This window comes from Homarus americanus, unplaced genomic scaffold, assembly GCF_018991925.1.
Source record: "Homarus americanus isolate GMGI-L3 unplaced genomic scaffold, GMGI_Hamer_2.0 scaffold45698, whole genome shotgun sequence".
Lineage (NCBI taxonomy): Eukaryota > Metazoa > Arthropoda > Malacostraca > Decapoda > Nephropidae > Homarus > Homarus americanus.
Window position 1 is genome coordinate 11,071,500 of NW_024735554.1, and position 24,333 is coordinate 11,095,832.

Below are 24,333 nucleotides of genomic sequence, written 5' to 3' on the forward strand. Positions count from 1 at the left end.
TAAACATGTTGGTTGAAGGCTATAGCCCGCATCCCTCCCCACACGCCACTCGCCAGTGACGTCACTCCCTCGCCGACCAATGGCATCCGCGCTCGGTCAAAACAAATCTGACGTCATCGACGGCAGATCAATCACGGAACGGGGAGCCAAAGGGGCGAATATTTCCCCCTCCCACTGTCACTTCTTCAGTGCCAGTAATGAACCTGGTGTGCCTTTGATGTAGGCAATGACGTCACGATCAAATTTACCACCACGAGGCAGCCACAAACATCTAAAACTCCAGCGCAACGAATTTCAAGACCGGCTGTGTGTTTCAGCCCACGACACTCACCAAAGGTTAACGACACTACTGGAACTACCACCATCCAGTAACACAAACAAAACACACTAAAACAACTAAAAACAAATCAAAAACCACATACACAAGAAAAGGAACTTACTCGCTCTTTCAGAAAACGGAGTAAAATGTAGCATAGCAATTTTTGGCAAGGTGGTAGACGGGGTATGACCACTAGCTCACTTCTGGCGCGAGAAAATAGCGGTGAAAACAGATGCTACGATAGTTGACGTCCCCTCCCTACCACTCCCTCCCTCGGTCACTCTATATATCTCTCCCTCCTCTTTACCCCCCCCCACCCAACACTTTCCTCCCTAAGGCATGAATTATACAGCAAAGAGTGAAAAGTGTTGCCTATTTCAACCCGTGAGCAAAGCCGGGTACATGTTGGGTACAAGCCTAGTGCCAACAATACTACTTAGGCTGCCACCCCGGCCTTCCTACCATACCTACCCACCTACCCTGCCACCAGCTGTTACACTCTCTCACCTCTCCCTCCCTTCTATCTATCTATCTATCAACTACTTGTTTATTTATCTATCTATCTATTTATCTATTTACCTATCTCTTCACCTGTAAACTCATTCCTACCCTCCTCTACACACCCACCCCCCTCCTCCACCCTCCCCTACACCTCCACTCTCCCACCCTCTCCTACACCACAACTCTTCCATCCTCCCTACATCACCAATCTTCCACCCTCCCTACACCTCCACTCTCCCACCCTCTCCCACACCTCCACTCTCCCACCCTCTCCACACCTCCACTCTCCCACCCTCTCCACCACCACCAATCCTTCCACCCTCACACCTCCACTCTCCCACCTCTCTCCCACACCTCCACTCCCACCCTCTCCCACCTCCACACCCTCCACTCTCACCCTCCTACACCTCCCACTCTCCACCCTCTCCTACCTCCACTCTCCCACCCTCTCCTACACACTCCTCCTCCTCTCCTACACCACCAATCTTCCACCTCCCTCTCCACTCTCCTCTCCTACACCTCCACTCTCCTACACCTCCACTCCACCTTCACACCACCAATCTTCCCCCTCCCTACCTCACTCTCCACTCTCCCCCACCCTCTCCTACACCACCAATCTTCCATCCTCCCCTACATCACCACTCTTCCACCCTCCCCTACACCTCCACTCTCCCACCCTCTCCTACACCACCAATCTTCCACCCTCCCCTACACCTCCACTCTCCCACCCTCTCCTACACCACCCCTCTTAAGGAACATATTTATAGCACGTCTCCTTAATTAAACACCTTAATCAAGTGTTGGTATGCAAGTGATAAGGCTCAAAGGTGTGCAGGTGTTAAGGTTCGAAGGTGCATAGATGTACAGTCTCTTAAAAAATTATCTGTACTTGGGAGGTTGATGAATTTCAGAATGAACCCTGATGTCTCGGCAGGGTTGCCAAAACCCTTCGTCTGTTGTGTCATATTTTTTCAACATAACTTTGTATAGATAGCTTTTTGAATGACTACGTAGACACTCAGTAAAAAGAAAACTATCTTTACAATTCTTGTGGGAAACAAAATGACATCATGAGCGAAGGTTTATGATAATAGCCCATGAGGCATACTGTTATTCACCAATCATATTGCAACGAACTCATTTTATATTTTAAATGAAATTGCCCTAACACTGTACTGTATGTAGAAAATGTCTAACAATCAAGCAACATTAGCGAGACAACAGGGTTGTTCAGTTCCGAATTCTTCGGACCCTTCCTGAGATACTGTTTTCTTTATAGAGTTACTTCTTTGTGGTTCTTATGACTTTCCAGTAACAGACACACGTGTGTGTGTGTGTGTGTGTGATCAACGAGCGCCTCATAACTCTCCGAGTCCCACTGAATCACTCACGTCATGCCTTTTTCATCAGTGCATACGCCCCAACACTGGATGCAGAAGATGACATCAAGGAGGCCTTTTACGCCGACCTCGACAGAGTGCTAACCTCTCTCCCCGGAGAAGATAATGTTGTGCTCTTTGGTGACTTCAAAGCCAGATTTGGCAGGGAACCATAGGGAGAAATGTGTGCAGCAAGTGTGCTGCACACAACCTCACTATCACCAACACCTTGTTTATGCATGCCAACAAGTACAAGGGTTCGTGGCAACACTCACGATCCAAACACTGGCATCTCATTGACTCTCACCTGTGCCCTGCGTGGCCCCAGACCACTGGGACACTGATCATCGGCTCATCAGAGCCAAGCTCTCACTTCACTTCGCCCCAAAACGGCGAAGGCAGCAAGCCTCCAGAAGAGGTTTTAACATTAAGTGTGTGGAGGATCCTGCAGTAGCACATGCTTTCAGAGAGCAGCTCAAACTAGGGCTCATAAACAACCTAACAACAAACAACCCAAACCCCAGTGCCAAATGGGATATTCTCGACACTGTCATGACAAAAGCCTGCAGAGAGACCCTCGGCCAGATCGAAAGCATACACCAGGACTGGTTGAATGAAATTGACCCGACAATCAATGTACTCGTAGATGATAAACGTGCTGCTTTAACTGACTAGCAGAACAACCCTCAATCTCGGACCAAAGCTGATACCTTCCTCAAGAAGAAAGCGGCGGCCCAGCGGGAACTTCGCAATCCAAAGAACGACTGGTTTAAAAATAAAGCATGTGAAACACAAATATTTGCAGATCAGCACAAGATGCGCGAATTTTTCAATTCCACTAAAACAATTTATGGGTCAATCACTCATGGCGCAGCCCCCCTCCGCTCATCCGACGGTAACTTCATAATTAAAGACGATGGAGACCTCTTTCAGCACTGGAAAGAGAACTACCATTCACTGCTCAACCGAAACACCGATGGGGATGTCCTGAATACCCAGCAGATCCCTCAGTATCCAGTGCTGACCCACCTCAGCTATCCTCCATCCCTGGATGAGGTTGCTACTGCACATCAAACAGATGAAAAATAGCAAAGCCACAGGGCCTGATGGAATCCCAGCCGAGGTGTATAAAGCAGGAGGACTTCTGCTTACCAACCGTTTCCACTCTCTCCTGGAGAATACTCGTATATGGGAAAAAGAGGAATTCCCCCAAGCTCTTAAAGACGCCTCCATCGTAAATATATATAAGAACAAGGGAGACCGGTCAGACTGTGGCAACTACCGCGGGATCTCGCTGCTGTCCATAGCTGGCAAGATAATTGCCCGAGTCCTCCTAATCAGATTTGTTCCTGAGGCGGAAAGCTTCCTCCCAGAATCTCAATGTGGCTTTAGACTATCACGTGGCACCACTGACGTGATCTTTGCTGCTCGTCATATACATGAAAAGTGCAGAGAACAGCGTCTTGACCTGTACATGGCTTTCATCAATTTAAAGCCTTCGACTCAATCAACAGGGAAGTCTTCTGGTTGACGCTTAGCCGTTTTGGCTGCCCACCAAAATTCATTGCCACTGTGAGGCAACTCCACGATGGCATGAACAGCAGTGTTCTGCAAAATGGTACCCAGCAGTCAGAATTCTTCCCCATCCACACAGGGGTTAAACAAGGGTATGTACTGGCACGATCTCTCTTTTCCAGTTTCTTGGCTGCCTTCCTTACTCATGCCAGCGCCAATTTAGCCAGCGGGGTGAACATCGCATACCGGATGAAGGGTCTGTCATGGGTTGCGTTGGGCCTACCAACATAACCCAACTCTAGTGCTTATTCTACGGGAGATAAGACACCAGGCGAGCTGTGATTCCGTCATCAATATTTCATTTGTGGGTATGTGAGCCAGTATATGGGGGGGGGGGGTTGAGACATTGTTGTGTTGTCCATCGTGTCTCACGCCCCTAAATCACATTTTAGAGATTATTCCCAAGACCATGGGTTAGTTAAGACGTCCTCACCCTCCCCTTTTTGAAAGGAACGGGACGTTGCACAGATTCCTTTACCGGGACCCCCTCCTGTGGACTGTCAGTGACACGAGACTAAGTGTGCCGACCCGAGGTTCGTTATTCCTTGTGGAAAGATCCCGTGTGGAAGCCTGGTTGCAACAAGAGCAATCCAGGCTGGCAGTGAATGTATCACTTGAGGAATTAAGGCTCCGTTAAGTTATACCCATAGTAGAGTAATCAAATGTGCGTCCCCAGGTGAAAATTCCCTCTTTATAAGATTCATTTTATTAGGGCGTGAATGTGAGTGACTCATATATCCATGCAAATTGTAAATCATTGTATGGAAGCTTGCCAAATAAATGTAAGTGCATTATCTGCCCGTATCTGTGATTCCTATATTATTATTACTAAAGATATTGACATTGGTTATGACAATGTATAACCAATAACTTAGATGATGCTGGAAATTAACGAAATAAATAAAATCATCATTATCAAGTATAAATCACATGGAATGTCAGGTGGTGGAGAAAATTTCTACATAGATACACCATAATCTCTTGTAAGTAACCCGTGTGAAGGTATCTAACTCTACGGTAAGAAATTAAGAAACACATAATATTAAATCCATCCAGACCTTAAATCCATAACAGGGTCTTTTCAACATAAGACGACTCCAGGCAGGAACAAAGGTGTCGGCAACTTCCATTACTGAGCTTCAGTATGCAGACGACCTCACCCTTGTTGCTCACGCTGAACGCGACCTACAGGAGATCTTGAACACCTATGCAGACGCGTATGCACACTTCGGCCTTGAGGTGAACGTACGTAAGACTCAGATTCTCTTTCAGTCTGCCCCTGGTTCAGCCACACCTCCACCATCAATCCAGCTTAACAGTACTACCCTATCTAATGTTACCCACTTTCGGTATCTTGGCGCCCACCTGTCCACCACACATGCGGCCATCGATGAAGAGATTCAGTATCGGATCAGATGTGCATCTCAAGCCTTTGGCAGACTCCAAACCGTGTCTTCAGCTGTAGGGAGCGGAAATTATCTACAAAGTTACACGTATATCGAGCGGTGGTCCTGCCCACCTAGCTATATGGCAGAGATACATGAGCCATATACAGGAGGCACATCAAGGCACTTGAAAACTTTTACCAACATAGTCTACGTTCCATCCTCCGAGTTCGCTTGGACGAAAAGAGAACGAATGCCAGTATTCTCGCTGACACCAGCTGTATAAGCATCGAGGCGACCATTATCCATGAACAACTACGCTAGACTGGCCATGTTACCCACACGGACGACAGTAGACTGCCAAAGCAGCTACTTTAAAGTCACCTAACGAATAGTAAACGTAACGCTGGCGGGCAACAGAAAAGTATAAGGATAGTCTGAAGACAAACCTGAAAAAATGTCAAATCGACCCCCCTCACCTGGGAGACGATTACCCCACACCTTAACACTTGGAGGATCACTACACAAGAGGGTGTCAATTCTTTCGCGTTGACCAGACTGCATAACGAGGCAGACAAGCGCCAACGCAGGAAAGACGCTGCCGCCGCCCCTCCCGCACTAGATGTAGCCCCCCACATGTGCAACATTTGTGATCGACCCTGCCGGTCCCGTATCGGCCTCTTTAGTCACCTCAGAACTCACCAACCTAGGTGGCATCCTTAATAACTCGTATCACTGTATCATAGCTGGATGATCGTCATACTCGATTCCGAGTGACAGCAAAGTTGTAGTAGTAGTAGTAGTAGTGTAATAATAATAAATAATAATAATAATAAACGGTTTATTAATAGAGTTGCAGCCGGTGGCTGAAAATATACAGACTTACATTTGATTTAGACATAATGATATAATATGCATTGAATACATTTACAGGGTTGTACAGTACATAAATCAGGAGTTGTTTATTATTTTAACAATAGATGGGATGGGGCTGTTCTTATATCTATCGGTGCGGGCTCTTATGGGCTGAATTTTGTTGCAGTGGCGGACTGAGCGAGTTGGGTGGGGGGCTGCAGGTGGCAGGAGGTGGCGATGGCGAGGATGGTGCAGTAGTCCACGGCCAAACCTTTCCAGTGCTTGGTGGTGGAGGTCACTGAGGGATGGCATTTCCAGGGTGGAGAGAGCGTTGGTGTAGCCGAAGTATTCAGCCCCGAGCATGATTCTGCAGGCCCTTTTCTGTACCTTCTCTAGCTGACGTTGTTGGGTGGAGTTGAGAGAAGATGACCAGGCTGGTGACGCATACGTTAGTTTGGGGAGAATAAAGGCGTTGTAGATGGTCCTCAGCTCTGGCGTGGGTGTTCCAAGTGACCTAAGTCTTCGTAGCATGTAGAGACGGTACGAGGCTGCCTTGACTGTGTTATTTACATGGGCCTTCCAGTCAAGTTTGCTATCTACAGTTACACCCAGGAGTTTGGCAGACTGCAGCAGCTGGAGAGGATGGGCACCCACTGTGACTGCTGGGGCTTGCACTGGAGTGGTGGCGGTATTGATGTGCATGACTACAGTTTTGGTGTGGTTGATGGTGACCTTGTTCTCCGTAGTCCATGCCTGTAGCCTGTCCAGGGTGCCTTGGAGCGATGAGTAGTCTGGTGAGGTGTTGTCCACTGAAACCCCCACAGTGCAGTCATCCACGTACTTCCACCTGTGAGGAGTGTCCGATAGAGCGTCGTTGATCAGGATGAGGAAGCACAGTGGTCCCATCTTGGCCCCCTGGGGAACACCGCAGGTGAGGTGTTGGAATGTAGAGACCAAGCCCTGATACCTCAGTGTGTGTGTGTATGTGTGTGTGGACGTAAATAAAGCCAGGCAATTTACGAATATGTCACGTGATACAACAAGTCACCGGTGATTGGTTGGTGTTGATGGTGACGTGAGGCGGGAACATAAAGACCGTCTACCACCTGTGATATATAACTGTCGGTGTTATGAAAGAAAAAAAACACGATCGAAACGCAATGTAATAATATTAAATATATGAAACCAGACGTAAATTAAAAAGCATGCATAAATATTATCCATCCATATTTTTTACGGTGATGTGTCCATTGAGTTTCTAACCCTGAGTCCATACTTCTTAATGTTACCGGCAACTTGGACTGTTGTTCAGCCGCTGCCACCTGTACAGACAACCTCTCTCTCTCTCCCTCTACCTGTACTCCGTAACGACACCACGCCCAATCTACCACGTCTTGTACGTCCAATCTTTACCTCACACCACAACCCTCACCACCACAACCTCACCACCACAACCCCTTACCATCACAGCCCTCACCACACAACCCTACCATCACAGCCTCACCACCACAACCCTACTAACACAGCCCTCACCACCACAACCCCTTACCAACACAGCCCTCATCACCACAACCCCAACACCATGCAGCCTCACCCCACCACAACCTCACCACCACAACCTCACCACCATACAACCCTCACCACCACAACCCCTCACCACCACAACCTCACCACCACAACCTCACCACTACAAACCCCCATCACAACCCTCACCACCACAAGCAACCTCCTCACCACACTACAACCCTCACCACCACAACCCTATCAACACAGCCTCACCACGCCAACCCCCACCACCACAACCCTTACCAACACACAGCCTCACCACCACAGCCCTCACCAATTATTAAGCCCTCACCACCACAACCCTCACCATCACAACCTCACCACCACAACCCTCACCACCACAAACCCTTACCAACACAGCCCTCACCACCAACCCCCACTAACACAGCCCTCACCACCACAACCTCACCATCACAACCCTCACCACCACAACCCTCACCACCACAACCCCTCACCACCACAACCCTTACCACAGCCCTCACCACCACAACCCTCACCCATCACAGCCTCACCACCACAACCTCACCACCACAACCCTCACCAACACAACCCCTACCATCACAGCCCCTCACCACCACAACCCTTACCATCACAGCCCCTCACACCACAACCCTCACCATCACAACCTCACTACCATATAACCCTCACCATCACAACCTCACTACCATAACCTCACCACCACAACCCCACCATCACAACCACCACCCCAACCCCTAACCACTACAACCCCTCGCCGTCACCAACCATCACCACCATAACCGCACGAGGTACTATCATCCACAAATCCATTCCATCCACTCAGGCTTCTAGTCACCCAGTCATCCACCCAACCTAGCCATCCAGTAATCACTCATTCATCTTATACTGTATATCTACAGACGTAATTAATAAATAAATAAATAAATAAATAAATAAATAAATAAAATATACATGTCCACAAATATATGTATGGATTTATATAATATATAATATATCAAAATTATGGCGGGAAAACCCTTGGTAGATGAGACCCCATAATGTATAAACACCTGAAAGATGAATCACTCGTCCGGCTATATTTTATTTTTTACAACTTGCAATTGTGCATTTGTGTGATTTCCCTCGACGATGGAATCATAAGGCAAAGCATTTTAGGGATTACGTAAGCAGCATAACTCTCATAGCTGCTGTTGTTTTTGTTGTTTTTAGTAGGGGAAAACAAAAGAGAAACGCCGTTGGTGATTATTTGTTTCTTTATACAAACAAATGAAGATCATTGTTGCCGCCATACTGGATAACAATGTGTGTGTGTGTGTGTGTGTGTGTGTGTGTGTTAATAATTCCTACACAAAAAAGACAATATTCGAACATAAAATCAAGATAAAAACAGGAAATATTCGCCCCAAAAAACAACAATAAACGTCTACTATATAGGCAACCATAAATAAACCTTCAGATAGAATCAAAATCTACGACGCTCAGTCCCGAATTTAAAAACAAAAAATGGGACACACAAACTCAAATAATTCGGATCGAGTCACTGGTGTGTAATATTGACGCCATTTTTAGTGCAGCAGTTTAGGGGATTCTCACACCTCCAGATAGGGTGAAAATTGCCTTTGGGAACGTATAAGAATTTCTCTTCTAGTTAATTGGAATTATTTTTAACTTAGCGTCAACTTTACCACCACAGCTGACCTCATTCACCCCCCACCTCCTCCCTCTCTCTCCCTCATCCCCCTGGGTAATGTTCCTCACTCCTCCTCTTCCCTATTACCTGCCCACCACAACCATCTCTCCACCACACCACCACAGCCATCTACCCACCAAACTGCTACTCCATTACACCATTAAACTACCACACTGCCACGTCAACACAATCCTCCCCACCACAATCACCACTACAATACACCACTACACCACCTCACCACTAAATCACCACACTACCACAGTCATCACATCAAACTACCACTATCATCACACCACCACACTACCATTCCATACTACAGCTCCACCACACAATCACTCGACCACCAAACACTACACCATACCACACACAACACCATCATTCCATACCACTCAACAAATTCACCACACCATTTTTCTACCACCACACGTTCCCACGAGCACACAAGACGACCACACCATACGACACCACCAAAACCATACCATCTCTCCACCACTCCACCACCAAGCCACCAAATCACCACCCCAATACCACACCTCCTCACCACCACACCTCCCCATCACCACACCTCCCCACCACCACACCTCCCCACCACCACACCTCTCCCACCTCCACCACCACCACCCACCAGCACCACCACCACCATAGCACCCCCACCACCACACCACCACACCTCCCCAACACTACTATCCACACCACATCTCCCAACACCACCACACTTCCCCTCCACCACCTCCTACCACCACCACCTCCCACCACACTACCACCACCACCGCCACATCCACACCACCCACACTATCACACCTCCCACCACCACCACACCACCACACCTCCACACACCACCACACCACCACACCACCACTAGCACACCACCACTACCCACACCACCACACCACCACACTACCACACCACCCACTACCACACCCTCCACCACCACACCACCCCCACCACCTCCTGCCACCCCCCACACCACACCACCACACCCTCCCCACCACACCTCCCCACCACTGCACCTATCACCGCCACTCCCACCACCACACCTCCACCACCCATCTCCCCACCACACTCCCACCACCACACTACCACACCACCACCGCCACATCCACACACCACCACACCTGCCACACCTCCCACACACACCCACCACACTACCCACACCGCCACACCACCACCTCCCTACCACTACACCACCACACTGTACCACCACTACCACACCACCACACCACCACACCTCCCACCACTACACCACCACGCCACCACACTACCACACACCACCACACTGCACCTCCCACCACCACACCTAACATCACCACCGCCACACATCCACACCACCACTACCACCTCCCCACCACCACACCTCCCTTTCTCACACTACCCACACCACCACACCTCCCCCACCACCACCACCACACCACACCTCCTCACCCGCCACCTTCCCCCTGCACTTATCACACCACCACACTCACCACCACACACTGCCACAACGCCACACCTCCCCACCCACACCGCCACACCTCCCCACCACCACCTCCCCCACTACCGGCTCCACTGCCACTGCCACACCACCACACTGCCACACCCACCTCCTGCACCACCACCTGACCACACCACCACACCACTTACCTCCCCACCAGCCACCTTTCACCACACCACACCACCACGCCACCCACCTCCACACCACCACACCACCACCACCTCCCACCGCCACACCACCACACCTCCCCACCACCACACACCACACCTCCCCCACCACCACACCACCACACCTCCACCTCCCCACCACCACACCACCGCGCCTCAGACACCTCCCCACCACCTCCTTTCTTCACACCACCACCTCCACGCCTCCACACCACCACACTCACCATGCCCACTCCCCCACCAAATCACACCACCACACTACCACACCTCCCCACCATCCACACCTCCACACCACCACACTTCTGCACCACCACACCTCCCACCACCACACCACCACACTACCACACCTCCCCACCACCACACCACCACACCCAGCTCCCCATCACTCCCTATGACGTCGTAATCACAACCTGATCTTCCCCTTTAACATATTTTACCTCCCTTGTGTTACCTGTAAGGCCACGCCCCTCTCACCTTCACCTCCTCTCACCTACACGCCTTCCCTCTCACCTACACGCCTCACTTCTCCCCTACACCTTCGCTTCTCACCTACACGCCTCCTCTCTCATCTACACGCCTCCTCTCACCCCCGCCTGCTGACCTCCACTCTCCCCTTCACGCCTCTCTCCTACACCTTCCCTCTCACCTACACATCTCTCTCCCACCCCGCCTCCTTCTCACCTACACGCCTCACCTTCTCACCTACAGGCCTCGCTTCTCATCTACACGCCTCCTCTTTCATCCTACGCCTCCCCTCTCACCTTCCGCCTCCTCTCTCCCTACACGCCTCCCCTCTCACCCCGCCTCCCCTCTCACCTTCACCTCCCCTCTCTCCCTACACCTCCCTCCTCACCTACCGCCTACCCTCTCCACCTACCGCCTCCTTGTCACCTACACGCCTCCCCTCTCGCCTACCCCTTCCCCTCTCATCTACGCCTCCCCTCTCCCCACGCCTCCTTCTCCACCTACCGCCTCCCATCTCACCTACCCCACGCCTCCATCTCACCTACACGCCTCCCCCTCTCACCTACCGCCTCCTTGTCACCCCTACACGCCTCCCCTCTCCTTCCCTTCCCCTTTCATCTACACGCCTCCCTCTCCCTACGCCTCCCTCTCACCTACCAGCCCCTCTCACCTACGCCTCCTCCTTTCCGCCTTCCCTCTCCACCCACACGCCTCCTCTCACCCCTACACGCCTCCCATCTCACCCTACCGCCTCCCCTCTCACCTACCACGCCTCCCCTCTCACCTACAGGCCTCGCTTCTCACCTACACGCCTCCCCTCTCGCCTACACACTTCCCTCTCATCTACCGCCTCCCCTCTCACCTACGCCTTCCCTCTCACCTACACCTCCCTCTCACCTACACGCATTTCCTCCCCTACACGCCCTTTCCTCTCACCTACACACTTCCCCCTCTCATCTACCGCCTCCTCCCCTACACGCCTCCTCTCGCCTACACACTTCCCTCTCATCCCTCCTCTCACCTACCGCCTCCCCTCTCCCCTACACGCCTCCCCTCCCCCACGCCTCATCTCACCTGCACGCCTTCCCTCTCACCTACACGCCCTCCCTCTCGCCTACACGCTTCCCTCCTCATCTACCTCCCTCTCACCCTCACCGCCTCCCCTCTCACCTACACTTCCTTGTCACCTACCCGCCTCCCCTCTCGCCTACACGCTTCCCTCATCTACGCCTCCCCTCTCACCCACCCCTTCTCACCTACACCTCCCCTCTCACCTCCCCGCCTTCCCTCTCACCTACACGCCTCCCCATCTCACCTCCTCACCTACACCTCCCTCTCACCTACAGGCCTCGCTTCTCACCTACCGCCTCCCCTCTCGCCTACACACTTCCCTCTCATCCCGCCTCCCCTCTCACCTACACCTTCCCTCTCACCTACACGCCTCCCCTCTCACCTACACACCCATTCCTCTCCCTACACGCCTTTCCTCACACCTACACCTTCCCCTCCTCATCTACACGCCTCCCTCTCCCCTACCACGCCTCCCTCCTCTCGCCTACACACCTTCCCCTCTCATCCTACCGCCTCCTCTCACCTACACGCCTCCCCTCTCCCCTACACGCCTCCTCTCACACACCCTTCTCCGCATCTCCCACCTGCACCTCCCCTCTCACCTACACGCCTCCTCTCGCCCTACCTTCCTCTCATCTACGCCTCCCTCTCACTACACGCCTCCCCTCTCCTACACGCCTCCCTCTCACCACCACGCCATCTCTACCTCTCCACTCGTCCCTAGGTTAGGTTAGTTAGTTAGTTAGGTTAGGTTAGGATAGAGTTAGGTTAACAAGCTGTGTTCGTAGTAAACTGGGTTATTGTCGCCTGTAACCCGTCTCATCGTTGGAACAAAACAGTAACGTTACTTAAATTCCACACATGACCGGTCTTCATAAAACTTCCCTCTTCACTTTATAATTTTTAAACGGAACTTTCTACTTTCGCTGGCTAAGACGACGAGAAAGCATTAATATTTTTTCTTAACTTCTGAACTTAATTGCGGCGAAATATTTAATTTTTTTTTTACGCTTCCATTTTAAGAAACTGTGGTGCGAATTTAAAATTAATTGCTTGTCCACAAAAAATATCCAGGTCAAGTGTGTCTTATAATATTATCGGGTATATATAGCATTTATATATAGTAGGGCTATAGTTTATTACCTGTTATAAAAAAAAACTAGAGAAGGGATATTTCACATATATTATTTTAAACTTGATTAGGCACCCCAGTTAGGTTAGGTTAGGTTAGGTTAGAGTGTTTAATCATTAGGTGAAATAAACTAGAATGACTAATCTTCAGGTGACCCACATTTTCCTATAACAATAATATTCATAATAAGGATTCTTGATTTAATAATTTTTTTAAAACACACACACACACACACACACACACACACACACACACACACACACACACACACACACACCAAGTTACAAACAATAACTTATTTAGTGTGCCTACGTAACAAACCATCAAACAAACAAACAACACAAAATTCTCTCCAAAGACCAAAGATAAACAATGAAACATTACTTATCTCCCATAAACATATAACATAAACAAACAAACCAACACATTTTTCAATACACTAAAACAAAATAAATCCTATATCGTAAATAAAACAGCATATACAACAAACAAGTGAACAAACAAACAAACAAACAAACAAACAAACAAACAGCTATTTAACTCCCCCAAAATAAAATAAATAAAACAAATAAACTCGACCAAAACATTAATTACTATTGATGCTGAGAAGACTGGATAAAAATATATATAAAAAAAAGATTCGTAATTCAGCCGCTGGTAATTATAGTATCATTAAGAGTTAAATATTAATTAATGTAATACAATATAGTTAACATGATTAATTATGTACAGGATTTTTCCCCGCCATTTAATTTTTTGGAGGGAGAATTAAGATTTTTTTTAACTCATTTTTTTCTGGTTTTACTTTTTATTTATTTATTTATTTTTTAGTTTAATTTATACTGTATATTGTTTAAATAATCTCTACCACAACCACCTCCATACCACAATCACCTCCACCAAACATCTCCATACCACAATCACCTCCTTACCACAACCACCTCCATACCACAACCATCCATACCACAACCACCTCCATACCATCTCCATACAACCACCTCCCCACAACCATCGTCCCTACCACAACCACCTCATACCACAATCACTTCCCTACCACAACCACCTCCATACCAATCACCTCCCACAACCACCTCCACCACAACCATCTTCCTACAACCACCTCCACCACAACCATCTCCATACCACAATCACCTCCATACCACAACCACCTCCATACCACAACCATCTCCATACCACAACCATCTCCATACCACAACCACCTCCATACAACCATCTCCATACCACAACCACCTCCATACCACAACCATCTCCATACCACAATCACTTTCCACAACCACCTCCATACCACAACCACCCTACACAACCACCTCCATACCACAACCATCTCCATACCACAACCACCTCCATACCACAACCATCTCCATACCACAACCACCTCCATACCACAACCATCTTCCCTACCACAACCACCTCCATACCACAATACTTCCTACAACCACCTCCATACAATCTTCTACAACCACCTCCATACCACAACCATCTCCATACAACCACTCACACCACAACCATCTCCATACCCAACCACCTCCATACAACCATCATACCACAACACCTCCATACCAACCATCTTCCCTACCACAACCACCTCCATACCCAATCACTTCCTACCACAACCACCTCCATACCACAATCCCCTCCACAACCACTCCACCACAATCACATCCCTACAACCATCTCCATACCACAACCACCTCCATACCACAACCATATCTCCCTACCACACCTCCATACCACAATCCTTCTACAACCACCTCCATACCACAATCCACTCCCTACACAACCACCTCCATACCACAACCACCTCAACCACAACCACCTCCATACCACAACCACCTCCATACCACAACCACCTCCATACCACAACCATCTTCCCTACCACAACCACCTCCATACCACAATCACTTCTACCACAACCACCTCCATACCACAATCACCTCCCTACCACAACCATCTCCATACCACCATCACCTCCTTACCACAACCATCTCCATACCACAACCACCTCCATACAACCATCTTCCCTACCACAACCACCTCCATACCACAATCACTTCCCTACCACAACCACCTCCATACCACAATCACTTCCCTACCACAACCACCTCCATACCACAACCATCTCCCTACCACAGTCACCTCCCTATCACAACCATCTCCCTACCACAGTCACCTCCCTATCACAACCATCTCCCTACCACAGTCACCTCCCTATCACAACCATCTCCCTACCACAGTCACCTCCCTACCACAGTCACTTCCCTACCACACTCACCCCCACCACCACCACCACTCACCCGCCTCCCACACACCAATCATAAGAACACTCAAGCCAGGTGACAGACAACACACTCACCCTTGACATTGTCCACTGACAGCCGATTACCCTGTTCCTGTCACACTCAGTATTCCAACAGTAGTTAAGAGTGATTTATGGGGATGTTACAGTAGTTAGAGGTGATTTATGGGGATGTTACAGTAGTTAGAGGTGATTTATGGGGATGTTACAGTAGTTGGGGTGATTTATGGAATTAGTAAAGTAGTTAAAAGGTGTTTGTGGGGATGTTACAGTAGTTAGAGGTGATTTATGGTGATGTTACAGTAGTTAGAGGTGATTTATGGGGATGTTTCAGTAGTTAGAGGTGATTTATAGAGATGTTACAGTAGTTAGAGGTGATTTGTAAAGTGTACAGTAGTTGGGGTGATTTATAAGGTGACAGATGAGTTAGAGGTGATTTATGGGGACGTTACAGTAGTTAGAGGTGATTGTGGGATGTTACAGTAGTTAGGTGATTTAGAGGGATGTTACAATAGTTGGGGTGATTTGGCGGATGTTACAGTAGTTGAGGTGATTTATGGAGGTGGTACAGTAGAAGAGGTGATTTGTGGGAAGTGGCAGATAGTTAGGTGAATGCTGTGAAGAGTCCCAGCATGCCTAGCGGGAGGAAGGTTTTAAAAAATAGTAAATTAGATCCAGCGTTCGTGAATAGACAGTGTTTACATATTTTTCTTTACTAACTGGACGTTCACATCTTACCGTCAGAACTTCCAACCACAACACTCTTACTTCAAACTGAAAAAATACACCTTTGTGATTGGTGATTTTTTTTGAATGATGTTATTGTAGTGTTATTATTATTATTATTATTATTATTATTATTATTATTATTATTATTATTATTATTATTATTATTATCATCATCATTATTATTAATATTATTATTATTATTATTATTATTATTATTATTATTATTATTATTGTTATTATCATTATTATTATTATTATTATTATTATTATTATTATTATTATTATTATTATTATTATTATTAATATTATTATTATTATTATTGTTATTATTATTATTATTATTATTATTATTATTATTATTATTATTATTATTATTATTATTATTATTGTTATTGTTGTTGTTACCAGTCCAGTATTAATCAAAGCAGGTAAACAGGAAGAGAAACAGTCACCTTGTACAGCTCTCTCTACCTACACGGCCTGAGACTCTGGAAATGTCACTTGTGGTACAGGTGAGAGAGAGAGGCACCTGGGCGCTGTACCCTCATGGTGTAGAGTGCAGTACCACAGATACAGGTAACACCCATCATACCTGTACCCTCGTGACAGGTGACAAGACTGTGTGAAGAACAATTGTGTTAAGTATTTGCTGTTAATGCAAGACAGTTACCTACTAATGTTAGTTTTCCTGTTAATATCTCAACATCTGTCTGTTAACATTACCCTGTCAACACGTCACATCACACAACTATCTCGATATACTGCGATATATGCCGCGATAAAGTGCGATACACTACGATATACTGCGATAACCTCCGATAAATTGCGATATACAACATGTTTTCTTACTCAATATGCTATTAATGTAAATAATTTTCAGTATCACCTGAAGATTAGACACCCTAGCTTATTTCACCTGAACTTTAACCACCCTAGCTGAACATGGGGGGAGGTTATTGATCAGCCTGCATTAGGTTAGGTTAAGTTAGGTTAGCGGTAGGTTGGTTAATCTTCATGTGAAATAAGCTGGGATGTCTAATCTTTAGGTGATTCTATTTTCGCTTCGCTTTTAAAACCATACAATCACCACACCATTAAGCTTACTATATTAATATCAATCACACCATAATTAAGCTTACTGTATCAATAGCAATCACACTATCATTAAGCTTACTGTATTACTATCAATCACACCATCATTAAGCTTACTGTATCTATATCAATCAGACCATCATTAAGCTTACTGTGCCAAATGTTTTGCCTAGCTTATACTACAGACGGGCAAGGGGGGACCTAGTTGAGGTGTATAAGCATCTCAGGGGGCACTACTCAGTTGAGTGTCCTTACTTGGAGCTGGCGGACGCTCGCCCCACAAGGGGTCACAGCCTGAAGATTGAAGAAGCCGCAAGTCCAGAAACCGTGGAGGGCAAACTTTTCGAGTGAGGGTTGTAAACTCTTAAACAATTCATCAGAGAGTGTTGTGACGGCACCGAGTGTGAGCTCTTTCAAGAGAAGACTTGACCAACACTGGAGCGGGTTCAGGTACATTCAGGAGCCGGTGCATGCCCAGTATTTGCCAACAGTGCGTGACAGAGACGTGACCGATCGCCCGGGCGGCTAGCGAGCCGATCTTTTGGTGAAGAATATAAATGAAAAGAGACGTGACCGATCGCCCAAGCGGCTAACAAGCCGATCAGTGGCGAAGAGGATGAAAGTAAAAGTAATCGTATCTTTCAATAAAATTTTACGAAGGCAAAACTAAGAGAAAAACGTTATTACATATTACAGTTATTATCACGATACATCATAAATAAGTTGACATGTATTGCAACACAGATTAATTAGCGGAAATATATACAGAGTTCCAATTTCCTTATACAGGTAATCTCCGTAAATCCCAGCTCCTTTAGTTGGAGAAAAATCCTCCGTTCACGAGTTTATATGTTAAAATCGTCCTTGTAGGCAGAACTGAGCTAATCTGCATTCAAATGAACCTTTTTTCCTGTGTCCAGATGACAAGTCTTTTTCTACAGTCAAAGTTCCCGATTTTCATAGTATAATTTTCTCGCGATCAATAACTTATCTACTTCATGAATTACGATGCTGAATATACACAATACTGTACACTACAGGGTCATCCAAAGCAAGACCATATATATATATATATATATATATATTTTGTACATCCTTGTGGGTGAAGCGCAAGGAAGCGTTTACGGTGCCCAACGGGGAAGCATGCTAAAGTTCATGCGCGCTTTATATCTCACGAGGATTGAGGGCGTAGAAAGCCTGAAGAGTCAATGGTTTATGTCATCAAGTTAATGAGCTCCAACAACTTGTCACAATTAATTCACCTTTTCGATTTACACCAGTACCTGCTACCTTAATTCTCAAATGACTATGTATAAGTGAAATAAAAGTGAATAGTAATAAACAAAAACAGTTAAAACAATAAAGGCACAGAGGACAACCTCCTCAGTGTTGACATAACAACAAAAACGTCGACGGCTTCACGTGTTCAATTACTGCTCCCCTCCCTCCTCCTCCCTCCACTCCTCCCTCCACTCCCGTCCCTCCACTCCCCTCCCTCCACTCCTTCCTCCCCTCCCTCCCTCCCTCCCCCTCCTCTCCCTCTCCTCCTCCACTCCTCCCTCCCGTCCCCTCTCCCCTCCCCTCCCCTCCTCCCCTCTCCCCCTCCACTCCCTCCACTCCCTCTCCCTCCCTCCCCGTCCCTCCACTCCCCCTCCCTCCACTCCCTCCCTCCCCTCCTCCCTCCCCTCCCCGCCCTCCTCCCTCCCTCCCCTCCCTCCCTCCTCCCTCCTCCCTCCCTCCCTCCCTCCCCTCCCTCCTCCCCTCCTCCACTCCCTCCCTCCACCTTCCCCTCCCCTCCCTCCTCCCTCCCTCCCTCCCCTCCCCTCCCTCCCTCCACTCCCCTCCCCACTCCCCTCCCTCCCTCCCCCTCCCTCCCTCCCTCCCCTCCTCCCTCCCCACTCTCTCCATCCCCTCCACTCCCTCCTCATCCCCTCCCTCCCTCCCTCCCTCCTTCCTCCACTCCCCTCCCTCCCTCCCCTCCCCTCCTCCTCCCCTCCCCTCCCCATCTCCCTCCTCCCTCCCTCCCTCCCTCCCTCCCTCCCCTCCCTCCACTCCCCTCCCCCTCCACTCCCTCCCTCCCCTCCCCCTCCCCCTCCTCCCTCCTCCCATCCGTCCCTCCTCCACCCTCCCTCCCTCCACTCCCTCCCCTCCCTCCCTCCCCTCCCTCCCTCCCTCCCTCCCTCCACTCCCCTCCCTCCACTCCCCCTCCCTCCCCCTCCTCTCCACTCCCTCCCTTCCCTCCCTCCTCCCACCTCTCCCTCCCTCCCTCCCCTTCCTCCACCCCTTCCCTCCATTCCCTTCCCCCAAAATATTTCTTTTTTCATATCCTCGACTTAATCCCTTCAAATGTCAAACTCGGTACATTTTCAAATCTTGGCTGCCACACATCAAAACTTCCCGCATTACAAAAAATAAATAAAAATACCACCTGTTATTTTGCCGCCAGCCGGTGAAATAAAAACAGACGCTCCTCTGCTGTCACTCCCATTGGTCGATCCTGACAATGACGTCATCGCGACCTGGCATCAGTGATGTTGCCACTTGTTATTTTTGGTTTGGTTGTCTGTATATCTCTTTCTCTTTTTCACTTACTGGAGGAAACCTTCATAATAAATTCAGCTCAGGTCGGGTCACGTCAAGTGTATTTTGCCGTTGATCGTCTTTAGCGACGACTTAAAAGAGAAATTTAAGAACATAAAATAATTTTTTTCAAGAAATTGGACCCTGCAATACCCAGCGAGGCGGTGCCATGATAAAGTAGAGCAGCCAATAACCTCCAGAACACCAACACTCTGCTCCTCAATAACCAAAGATGTTATAGATCCTTAAAAAACGGGTGAGCAGAATATGAAAATGGGTGTACTGAGATCATTAAATTACAATACGTTAACAGTCAAGCAGGGAACCAATGGGTGAAGAGTAAAGTAATGACGTCATGAAATCAACAAATTAAAGATGTACTTAGCAGTGACGTCATGTATCTACGTCATGAGAATCGGCAACTAGACCATTCCTAAACAACTCTTGTCATTTGAGTCAACCAATTCCTGGTACTTCTGAAGAAAAAAAAATATCAAGAGAAATTATTAATCACCAAACATTCTACCGCTTCTTGGGGGGTTAGGTTAGGTTAGGTATAGGGTTTCTAATCATCAGGAGATAAATTATGTTTTATAGATACAATTATGTGAATTAACCATTTATACAATTTGATAAAAACGTCATTTACATCGACCAATCAGAGAGCTTATTAATAAAAGCGTCATTATATATCGACCAATCATAGCGTTTCAAGGCAACATATGAGAGGCACAGCTCAAGTGTTCCAAGCCATAATAATCCTCAACCTAACCTAACCTAACCTAACCTAACCTAACCTAACCTAACCTAACCTAACCTGATCTAACCTAACCTAACCTACCCTAACCTTATCTAACGTAGCCTAACCATTAAAATTAGTATTGTTTATGACTAGCAATCATTATAACTCAGCTCTAAATCTTCAAGGTTATGTTATGTTATGTTTAGGCAAGGAAGTTTTACGTTAGGTTTGGTTAGGTTAGGTTAGGTTTGGTTAGGTTAGGTTTGGTTTGGTTAGGTTAGGTTAGGTTAGGTTAGGTTTGGTTAGGTTAGGTAACCATCACGACTAAGGTTCATTCCACCAGTCACATACCCTCCCTGACCCACGAAGAACCGTTTTACAGTGACCGTGACCTTAACCTTTGACCTAATGATTTATATAAGTCAACAGGTAGCGGCCAGGAATGAAGCCACAGTCATGCTTTAATTTGGTTGACGCTCGTTCCCTGCAACACACGATACTGCATGGAAACGGTGCAACACCGAGCATACATTTAATGCCTTAATAACGTGCGGTGTTACATTGTCGCTAACACCATTATCACCATTATTACCTGTACCACCATCACTATATCACCACCATCGACCCCACTATCCGAATAACCACCATTACCATAGCCGCTACTATATACCACCATCATAACTACCACCATCATAACTACCACCATTACCATTACCAATTTACCACTACCATCATAAGAAAATAAGAACATAAGAATGGAAGAAACTGCAGCGGGTCTAATTGGTCCATACTGGGCAGTCCGCGTTTATACCCAAACCCTATCGCTCATATACCGTATATCCGTCCAACCTATGTTTGAAGCTATCCAGCGTGTTCGAGTTAATGATGATGTTTGGTAACTTGTTCCACTCATCCACTACTCTATTTCCAAACCAATGTTTACCTATCTCGCGCCTAAATCTAAATTTGTCTAATTTAAAACCATTGCTACGAGTTCGCTCCTGGTTGGATAGTTTGAGTACCTTAGTTATATCACCTTTGTTTAGCCCTGATTTCCTTTATACACCTCGATCATGTCGCCCCTTACTCTACGTCTCTCCACTATCCCTACTACTGTACTACCACTGCTTTGCCACCACTACCGTAACCATTATCAACACTATCACCACACAACCAGAGCATCACAGCGTCATTACACCACACCACCACAATATAGCGTCACAACACCACACCACAATGTTACACCACTACAGCGTAACATCACGAATAAAGTGTCACAACACCACTACAGCGTCACAACACCACCACAGTCACACCACCACTACAGTGTCACAACACTACTACAGCGTCACAACACCACCACAGTCACACCACCACTACAGTGTCACATCACTCCTACAGCAAAGACTACGCTTCCTTCCTTTAAATCATCTCTTAAAAAATATCTATTGTCTAAGTATTAATATTTCTTGTAACACTTACTATATTTACAGTACCTGCTTTTATTGTACCATCAAAACCGTTTTATCGGAAATTATCATGTAAATAAATTACCATTGCAATAAACATAATTGCCAACTAGTCATAATCCTGACAGCTCTGTCTTCTTGTTCAATCTTATTACTGTACAGCCCATGTTGTACTGCTCCCCCATTATACTTATGTTTTTCAATTCCACTGTAATTTATGTATATATAAATAAATAAAAATATAAACTAAAAAATATATAAATAATAAAATTAATAAATATTGAAGTGATAACCGTGGTAACATTATGAGATGTTCTTATTACCACCATGCTATTGTACTATTCCAGATGATACTAAATGTTACATAATACTTCCTTGAGATACATGTATAGTATATATCAGGTGCCTAAAAGAGAGCTCAGGTTCTCAACTGGCTCAGCCATGTTAATATTGTTATTATTATCCACTCTGTATCTGTGTTTTTCTGGCTAAATAAACTGTTTCAATTCAATTCAATCACCACAACACCACCACAGCGTCACATCACTACTACAGCGTCACATCACCACCAAAGAATCACATCATCACTACAGCGTCACTTCACCACCACAGCGTCACAACACTAATACAGGATCGCAAAACCACCACAGTCACAGCGCCACTAATACAGCGTCACATCACCACCACAGTCACAGCGCCACTAAAACAGCGTCACATCACCATCACAGTCACAGCGCCACTAAAACAGCGTCACATCACCACCACAGTCACAGCGCCAATAAAACAGCGCCTTCACATCACCACCACAGTCACAGTGCCACCAAAAATAGCGTCACATCACCATCACAGCGCCAAGCACAGCGTCACATCACCACCACAGTCACAGCGCCACTACAGCGTCACATCACCACCACAGTCACAGCGCCACTAATACAGCGTCACATCACTACTACAGCGTCACATCACCACCAAAGAATCACATCATCACTACAGCGTCACTTCACCACCACAGCGTCACAACACTAATACAGGATCGCAAAACCACCACAGTCACAGCGCCACTAATACAGCGTCACATCACCACCACAGTCACAGCGCCACTAAAACAGCGTCACATCACCATCACCAACACACTATGGTGCTAATATAAGAAGTGTTAAACAATGTACCCAGGCCATGTAAGATCTCTGATAGATTACTACGCACCAGACCTGATCACTAAGGAACGTATTATGAAGAAAGAGCTAGGGATACCCAGTGTCAAAGATAAAATAATTGAAGTCAACCTCATGATAGTCCTGAGGCTCTTGCGCGGTGATCTTGATAACATTGTTTCTAAGAAATTGTTAGAATATATGAGTCACAAAATTGGTGAATCTAAATGGATCCAAACTACAGCTACACATATGAGAACGTTTGGACTAAACCATCTGTACAAAGATGAGACACAGCAGCGCTTCCTGCCACCTTGGCGGACAGTTCCCTTCGACATCACAACACCCAGCCTAAAGAGAGAAAGGAGCTAGAATAACTGGGCATCCACTCTACAAACTGATCTATTTTTCATACTCACAGCCCTGAAATTTGTTGAAGACTGCCAGTGAGTCTCATCACTGACTCGTTATTCTCACTACTTGCTCTTGATACCCTAAATTCAGATTGTCGCCAGCTTGTCTCTGAAGCCAGACACAAACCTGTGTGTCTTGCTGACGAGGATATCAGGATGAAGCTGCTGTGGGTCCCCTCTCATATAGGCCTCAAGTCCCTCCACCTGCCACCCATCAACAGAGTTTCACCTTAAAGGTAATAAAACTGTCTAAAGGACAACCTACACAGTTAAAATATGGTA

General features: G+C 47.0%; 1 protein-coding gene across 2 annotated transcripts in view; it reads right to left on the minus strand.

Moving 5' to 3' along the window:
* The window catches only part of LOC121871516 (hexosaminidase D-like), a 273,277-nt gene that overhangs the window by 168,553 nt on the left and 80,391 nt on the right, over positions 1–24,333 (minus strand). The window lies entirely within an intron of this gene.